At 35.1% G+C, this 8,522-nt stretch overlaps 1 protein-coding gene and 1 non-coding gene across 2 annotated transcripts in view; both read right to left on the reverse strand.

Annotated features, from left to right (window-relative positions):
- LIPC (lipase C, hepatic type) overlaps positions 1–6,051 on the reverse strand; it is a 176,447-nt gene extending 170,396 nt beyond the window's left edge. The window contains exons 1-2 of the mRNA XM_060095280.1: positions 5,821–6,051; positions 2,238–2,387 (exon numbers count right to left, since the gene is read on the reverse strand). The gene's annotated coding sequence lies outside the window, so the exon portion shown is untranslated. The remainder of the gene's footprint in view (positions 1–2,237; positions 2,388–5,820) is intronic.
- Positions 6,052–8,047: 1,996 nt separating this feature from the next.
- On the reverse strand, positions 8,048–8,154 carry LOC132490017 (U6 spliceosomal RNA). The gene has a single exon (XR_009532380.1). It is a non-coding gene; the product is annotated as a U6 spliceosomal RNA (small nuclear RNA).
- Between the last annotated feature and the right edge of the window lie 368 nt (positions 8,155–8,522).

Genomic DNA, 8,522 nt, shown 5'->3' on the forward strand with positions numbered 1-8,522 from the left:
GCAGGAGCCCCAATAAAGACTTGCCTGAATCTCTTGTCTGGCCTCTAATCAATTTCTATGGATTGGGGAAGGCCAAGAACCGTGGTCGGTATCAGTAACATTTCTGGCTGAAGGGTGGGAACAATACTGCTATGAATGAATGTATGAGTCAATTTCTGGGCAACTTCACCATCATTGAATATTAGCATTCAACCTTTTTGTTTTGTCTTGTTTCTTTTAGAATATGTAAATCGTCATTTTCAGACTGCTTTCACTTACATTGCTTTGATTTCTGGTGAGCATTAACATTTTCCCACTGTTTGTCTACTAATTGTATTTCCCTTATGGGAATGGTCCCATCTTTTACCTATTTATCTTTGGAAATCTTGACATTTATCTTATAAGTTTGAATTAGCTATTTTTGATAGATCTTAATTCCTTGTAATGTTTGATAAAAATATTTTCCCTCTTAAAAAAATCTTTAGTAATGCTAATTTTTATAGTGCAATCATTTAAATAGCCTCAAAGCTGATAAAGTTAAAATTCCCCCAGACAGGTGATAACCCTTTTTTTTTCAATTTTCTACAAGTTCTTCCATAATTAGATTTTATATTTAAATCTTTAATCAACCAAAGCTTATTTTGGTGAATGTTTTATTTTTAATAACCTTTTCTGTTATAAAATCAAAAACACGGCAAAAAAGATCCATAGTTTCACCATCCAGAGATAACCACTGTTGACATTTTTGTATAGGTACCTCTAAATTATTTTTCCTGTTTATATATTTGTTTTTCAAAAAATACATGCTAACATACTTTACAAACTCTATAATAACCTGTCTTAACAACATATTAATGACATATTTCAGTGGCATTAAATATTCTTTTAAAACATTGTTTGAAACAGCTGTGGTGCATTGCATTCTATAGATGTGCCATAATTGGCTTCATTCCCTATTGTTTTTTATTAACTCTCATGTATCTAAGATATCACTATTATTAACAGTGCTGGTATAAACATACTTAAGCATAAATCTTGGTCCCCATTTCTGATCACTTCCTTTGCTTAAATTTCTTAAAGTAGAATTGCTGAGGTAAAGTTATAAATATATGTACATTTTTTTTACCTTTTCATATATACTGCTATGTTAAGTAAATGTATATCATCTTAAGTCCTCATCAACAGTGAATGGGTGTGCCCATCCTTCCCCCTTGTTAATATTAGCTATTAACATTTTTGAAATTTCATGCTCAATTGATAAGCCAAAATGGTATGTGTATGTTTTAATTTTTTTTACTAGTGAGTTAAAGTTGAATTTACCATCACCTCCATTTTTATTGGATATTTTCTTTCTTTCTGAATTACCGGTTAATGATGTTTATTTTATACAGTAGCTTATATATTTTTATGTATTTTAAAATTGAGGTGCTCATTAAACACTTTAGTAATTTCAAGTACACAGCATAATGAATATTTGTGAATATCACCTTGCTACACAGATCCACCAAATCCTAATATTTTGCTGTATATGCTTCCTATTTTTGTTAAGGAATATACCTGTATACCTCTGTTCCTCTACCCTAACCTAATTTCATTTTCTCCCCCTCAGAGGAAACTCCATCCTGAGTTGGTGCCTATGAGTCTCATCTTTGTTTATGTTTGCAACATAGGTATGTAGCTATAAATATATAGCATATTTTGTATAAATTATTATACTTATCTATCTGCAATTTATTTTCTCATTCAGCATTATACTTTTGAGATTACTTCTGTTGATAAAACTGCTATAAATGGCCCCATTGTATGACTATATCACAATTTGTTCATTCTGTTGATGGATATTTGTGTGGTTTATTTTTTGTGTGTTTGTTTTTTGCTATTACAAACAATGTTGCAACACACTTCCATCTTCCACAAGTGAACTTCTAGAGTTTACTCCTAGAAGTGAAATTCCTGGCTTGTGAGATATGTATCTCTTCAGTGTTGCTAGATGTTGACAGTTTATTCTTCAAAATGGTTATACCAATGAATACACCATCAACAAAATGTGAATGTTTTTCCAATTTTTCCACATCATCACCAGCACTTGACAGTGCTAGATTATTTCATTCTCACCAGATTGATGGATGTAAAATGGTATCTCATTGATTTAATTTTCATCTTTCTGATTACTGGTAAGGTTGAACATATTTTTATATGTGCCGTTGGTCATTCAGATTTCCTCTGCTATCCACTGCTTGCTCATATCTTTTGCCCACCTTTTTATTAGTTCATAAGTGTTTTTCAGTAAGAAAAATATCTTCTCCCAGTTTGCATTGTCTTTTCACGTTTCTTATGATGTCTTTTGTTGAACAGAATTTAAAATTTTCATGTAGTCAGATTCATCAGTCTTTTCCTTCAGGAACAGCCTGTAGGGGAGGTAAAATTTTACCTTTATACTCTGAGGGTTTTTTAGCAGTGTCTGAGAATTAAACTGGTATAAGACAGACTAACAAGAGAAAAGCATACAAATTTATCTGTGTTACATGACATGGGAGCCCTCAAAAGACCCAAAGAGGCTTCCCTGGTGGCGCAGTGGTTGAGAGTCCGCCTGCCGATGCAGGGGACGCGGGTTCGTGCCCCGGTCCGGGAAGATCCCACATGCCGTGGAGCGGCTGGGCCCGTGAGCTATGGCCGCTGAGCCTGCGCGTCCGGAGCCTGTGCTCCACAACGGGAGAGGCCACAACAGTGAGAGGCCCGCGTATTGCAAAAAAAACCAAAAAAAACAAAAAAAGACCCAAAGAAACAGTGAAACTTACAATCTTTTATACTGGGTTGAACAAAGAGAGGCAACTGTGGAAAAGTAACTAAATTATGAAGAGAGGTTAAAGGAAGATAAAAATTATTGTAACAGGGTCTGTTGGTACAGAATTCTCTTGGCTTTGATTCCCCATTGGAAAATGTTTTGTTTCTTCTGTTACTGGGAAGGCGTCTTCCATATGGGAATTTTTATCTCCTGTTTTAGGAGGAAAAGGAGAGATAAGAGTGCCCTTCTCACATCTGATGTTTTTCAAGTGCCTGTAACTCAAAATAATCCTTATGCCAAAGTGGTATATTTTGGGATAGTGTATTCTGTCACCCTCCAATCCTTTGTGTCTTCATTTCTTCATGTGTCTTCATGTCTTCATTTCAATTTTTCTTTTAAATCTTACCAAAAAATATAAGCAATTCTTTTATAAAAGGGATTCTGCGATTTGTCATAATCTTTCACATTCCTAGAATTTACCTTTATTGGTCACCATGCGCTCTTGTTGCAGCTGCATTCTCTAAGTTAAGTTAAAAATGATTTTTCTGCCTATTCTCATTGGGTCTGACGTGGTGAAGTGATCGGTAAAAGTTAGCAGATAGATGATATGCACAAGCCATTCCCACCTTGCATGCCCTTAGTAGATGCTGCTAATTGACTGCATTAGTTTCTTCATTTATATGTATTCCCATGTATTCATTTATTCACTTATCCAACAACTATTTTTGGAAAATCTGCTATGTGCCTGAGTCTGCTTCTAACTTTTTCAAACCAGTTGTATTGGAATTGGTACTTGTGCATGTTTACCGTCCTAAGCCTGTGTGTTTATGCGTGTGTGTATGTGTGTGGTATGTTTTACAGATCTGTGGATGAGGACGATAATTATCTCTTAGAATGAATTGAGTATCAGGTCTTGTTTCTCTGTGATTTGGAACTGACTACATAGTATGGGAAAATCTGTTTGTTGAATTCATAGAAATATTATTCAATGTATTTTTTAGGTCATACTTCTTTTGGTGGATGAGGTATTTCTTTAATAACTTTCTCAATTTCCTTCTCCATCATTATTTTCATGTTTTTATATCTTGTTTTGCCAATTTTATATTGTCCATTTGACTAAACATTTCAAATTGATTATAATAAGTTGTGCATTGCAATAATTTATATATATATATATATATATATATTTTTTTTTTGTGGTATGCGGGCCTCTCACTGTTGTGGCCTCTCCCGTTGCGGACCACAGGCTCCGACGCGCAGGCTCAGCGGCCATGGCTCACGGGCCTAGCCGCTCTGCAGCATGTGGGATCTTCCCAGACCAGGGCATGAACCCGTGTGCCCTGCATCGGCGGGCGGACTCTCAACCAGTGCGCCACCAGGGAAGCCCAATAATTTATATTTTAAAATCCTTTATATCAGTTGTTAAATCACCAGTCTTCTTTTTAAGTTTGTTGATTATACCTTTTATTTATTATATTTACAAGGGTTTTAATCTATCTTATACTCTTTTCAGAGAATGAGCATTTAAATTTATTTATTATTGCTACCAATTTTCTATTTTCTAGCTTATTTCTGTCCTTCATCTTTATTCTTTTCTTTCTGTTTTCTCTTATGTTGACACTCTTCATAAGATTTTAAATCAAGTGCTTAGTTCACTTATTTCTTATTTCTAAAATAAGAGCACATAGATCTATATCTTTGCCTCTGAGTCTTGATTTGTTCATACCCCCCTCATTTTTAATAGGTGGTATTTTCAATTTTATAATATTTCAGAAATTATTATCATGTCCTTAATTTTCTACTTGACCCTGTTGCTTAGGAGAATTTTTGTTGCTGTTGTTAGAAGTTGTCAGCCATTTATTTGTTTGTTTTTATTGTAAATTTTTGTTTGTATATAATTTTAAACTTGCAGAAATGTTAAAAACTAGATTCACCTTTAGCCAGATTCACCATTTGTTTCTATTTTTCTTTGATTGCTTTATAATTCATTCTCCATATATGAATTTTTTTTTGAACCACTTGAGAATAAGTTGCAGATGTACATACATACCTAAATACTTCAATGTATATTTCCTGGGAGAGACAGTTTCTCTTATAAAACTTAGGAAATTTAACAGTTAAGAACATTGGAAAATTTCATATTGATACTATACAATTTTCTAATTCCATAGTCCATATTCAAATTGTCAGTTATCACAATACTGTTTTATATATATACTATAGAGTATATATACTATATATACTATAAGTTATGTATAACAAATAGAAATAAATTTATATAATCTATATTTAAATTTATAATTAATTTAAATTTATATTTTATTTATTGTATATAATATATATTTTATATATATATATATAGAGAGAGAGGATGAGAGAGAAATTGAGAGTATTCTAGAATTTACCATACTGAAGATGACAGTGGCAACAGCTGAAATATCTGAATGTTTACAGAAACTACTACAGATAGGACACTCAGTATATTAGTATTTATTTTCTTCTTGTACTATGATCTAAAGAAGTTCATATTTATTTTCATATTTACTATTGTTTTATTATGAACTTACTATATATTCAGAGTAGAAAAATAACACAAAATAGTAATAATCACCCCAAATTTCAGAGCCTAGAGACAACCATTGTTAGTACTTAGATGTATATTTTCTAAATTTGTGCTTTCAATCAACAAAATTTCATGGACTTTCTGCTAGTTACTTAATGATTCTGTAAGGAGGCTACCAGTTTCCTTATCTGTAAAATTGTGTTAATAAGAGTACCAACTTCACAGAGTTGTTGTGAAGAGTAAATAAGATCAAGAACACTCAGGAATAGAAGTATATTAAAGCATATTAAATTATTATATGTAGAAGGTAGTTGTCATTATCTGCTATTATAGACATCATGCCTGAAAATATCATTCAAAGCAAGTTTCTTGGCAATATCATATAAAGCAAGTTCTTAAAACAAAGATCTATGTTCAAAATGGGGGTAATCAGCTCCATCCTTTTGTCTAACCATGTCTCAAACTTCTCTCTGAGATAATGGGAATAACTTACAATAAAATGGCTGAGAAGCAGTGGTCCAGGGCCCCTGACGTGTTCCCAGGTTTCAGTTCAACTGTCCGTCGCTGCTTCTGGCTGCACTGTGGAGCTTTACAACTTGACTTAAGTTCAGCCCTGTCAGAAATCACTGCCTTGCTTTCCACTTAATTAAGCAAGCGTTTAGGTTGTACAAATAAATTATTTGCTCCCATAATGGGTATTGAAGATGCAGACTTAGCTGGCCTGGCTCTTCTAATCAGGGGGGGAAAAACTGAAACTAAGGAAAACAAACGAAACAATGGTGGGTTTTCTACTTCCTGGATCGTGTAACTTGTACTACATCCAATGAAAGCCATCTGGTGGGCACCCAAACATGAGGACTGATTCTCAGCCTGTGGTTCTCCTTCTAGCCATCCTCCAGCCCCTGCACAGCTGGAACCTCTGCATCAGTTACAACTGCTAGGAATTGAAACTGAATTCTTATTCACTTCTGCTCCCAAGGACCAAAGAGGGACAGAGAGGAAAGCTAAGAAAGTCTGAGGTTTAAACTACAGCCCATTTTTAACTTTCCAAAATGGTCTTGGTATTTTCGGTTGCAGATAACCTTAAATCAGACAATGCTGTATTACCATACTGAGGAATAAATATCCTATAATATTATAACCTGATAAACTCCAGAATAACTTGATTTATTTTTAGTTGCAGGAGCTTCAGGTCTCTGATGGCTTCTCTTTGATCAGTCAGGGGAGATATGGGTTCACTTCCCACCTCATGCAATAGAGCCGTTTTCTTAAACTTCTCTGATAATAATAATAATTTCATCTCTTGTTAAACATTATGTTTCCAAGTCTCTCCCTGGAGATTCTGATTCAGTGCATCTGGGATGGGGCATCAGATTTGTGTTCTTAACATGAGAAAAGCTTGGGGAAAATCGGAGTAGAGGGAAGAGTCTGTTTTTAGAATCAGACAGCTCTGGGCTGAAATCCTGGGTCTTTCACTTACTAGTTATGTGGCCTTGCACATATTACTTAACCTTCCGTAACCTCATTTGAAAAAAAGTGGAGATAAAAACATCTACCTCAAAGAGTTGTTGAGAGGATTAAAGGAACTAAAGCCTTTTATAGCATCTACTTTTCTGAGGCTGCTAAATCATTTCCACTTGGGTTAATTTGAAGATTATCTGTGAACTTATTTAGCACACAGGCATAATGGTTTGATTTTTTTTTTAATCTTTTCCATTTGTTCAGCAGATGCTTGTAAAGCTTTTATTTATTTATTTATTTTTTGGCCACACCACATGTCTTACGGGATCTCAGTTCCCTGACGAGGGATTGAACCCTGGCCATGGCAGTGAAAATCTGGAATCCTAACCACTAAACCACCAGGGAACTGCCTGTAAAGCTTTAATTGTGTGCAAGAAACTGGGGTTCCCAGAACCCACTAAGCACCTCCCTGATGGTATGGTGTGTCCACATGGCCCATCCCAGGCTTTTGAAGGGACTGCCCAAATTTCTTGTGTGTGTGATTCTCTGGGGCAGGCTCCTAATTATTCAGGGGCTCCCTGAGTTTAGGAGTGTAATTGTCTTATCCTCCCATTGTACTAGAAATTCCAGTTTTCTTGAATCCAATCAAATATATGTATATATATATATATATATATATATATATATATATATATACACACACATATATATATATGTATATATAGTAGTTGAGGCAATTCCCCCCCCTCCAGCTTCACTGAATTATTATCGATATATGCATGTTTAAGGTATACAATGTGATGATTAGAGACATGTATACATTGCAAAATGATGACCACAATAAGGTTAGTTAACATCTCCATCCCTTGACATATTTATGTTATATATTTTTTACTTGTGTGGTGATAATATTTAAGATCTACTTTCTTAAAAACTTTCAATATATTATACAGTATTGTTGATTATAGTCACCATGCTGTGCATTAGATCCCTAGACCTTATTTATCCTTAGCAGGGAGGTTTTTTTTTGCTGCAGTACGCGGGCCTCTCACTGTTACGGCCTCTCCCGTTGCGGAGCACAGGCTCTGGATGCGCAGGCTCAGCGGCCATGGCTCACAGGCCCAGCCGCTCCGCGGCATGTGGGATCTTCCCGGACCGGGGCACGAACCCGTGTCCCCTGCATTGGCAGGCGGACTCTCAACCACTGCGCCACCAGGGAAGCCCATAGCGGGGAGTTTTGTATGCTTTGACCAACATCTAAAAATGTGGGATGCTTCACAAATTTGCATGTCATCCTTGAGCAGGGGCCATGCTAATCTTCTCTGTATCGTTACAATTTTAATATGTATGCTGTTGAATCGAACACCATGTACATATATTTTTTCTTCAACAGAAAATATACATTTAAATTATTCCATTTGTTTCTTACACAGAATATGTTCTAGGTGCTTTGCATTATGCAATTTTCCCTTCTTGGCCAGAAAAACCTTTGTACTTTTTTTCTCCCATCTTAAAAGCAAAAACTCCAATGGATTTCTAGAGAATATATTTATACTTCGTTTATATTTAGCCTTGCTTCCAAAGATCTTAAGGCACTTTTAAAAGATACAAACAATGCAAGATTTCTCCATAGTGACTGTATCAATTTACATTCCCACCAACAGTGCAAGAGGGTTCCCTTTTCTCCACACCCTCTCCAGCATTTATTGTTTGTAGATTTTTTGATGATGGCCA

The sequence above is a fragment of the Mesoplodon densirostris genome, chromosome 4 (genome assembly GCF_025265405.1).
Source record: "Mesoplodon densirostris isolate mMesDen1 chromosome 4, mMesDen1 primary haplotype, whole genome shotgun sequence".
Lineage (NCBI taxonomy): Eukaryota > Metazoa > Chordata > Mammalia > Artiodactyla > Ziphiidae > Mesoplodon > Mesoplodon densirostris.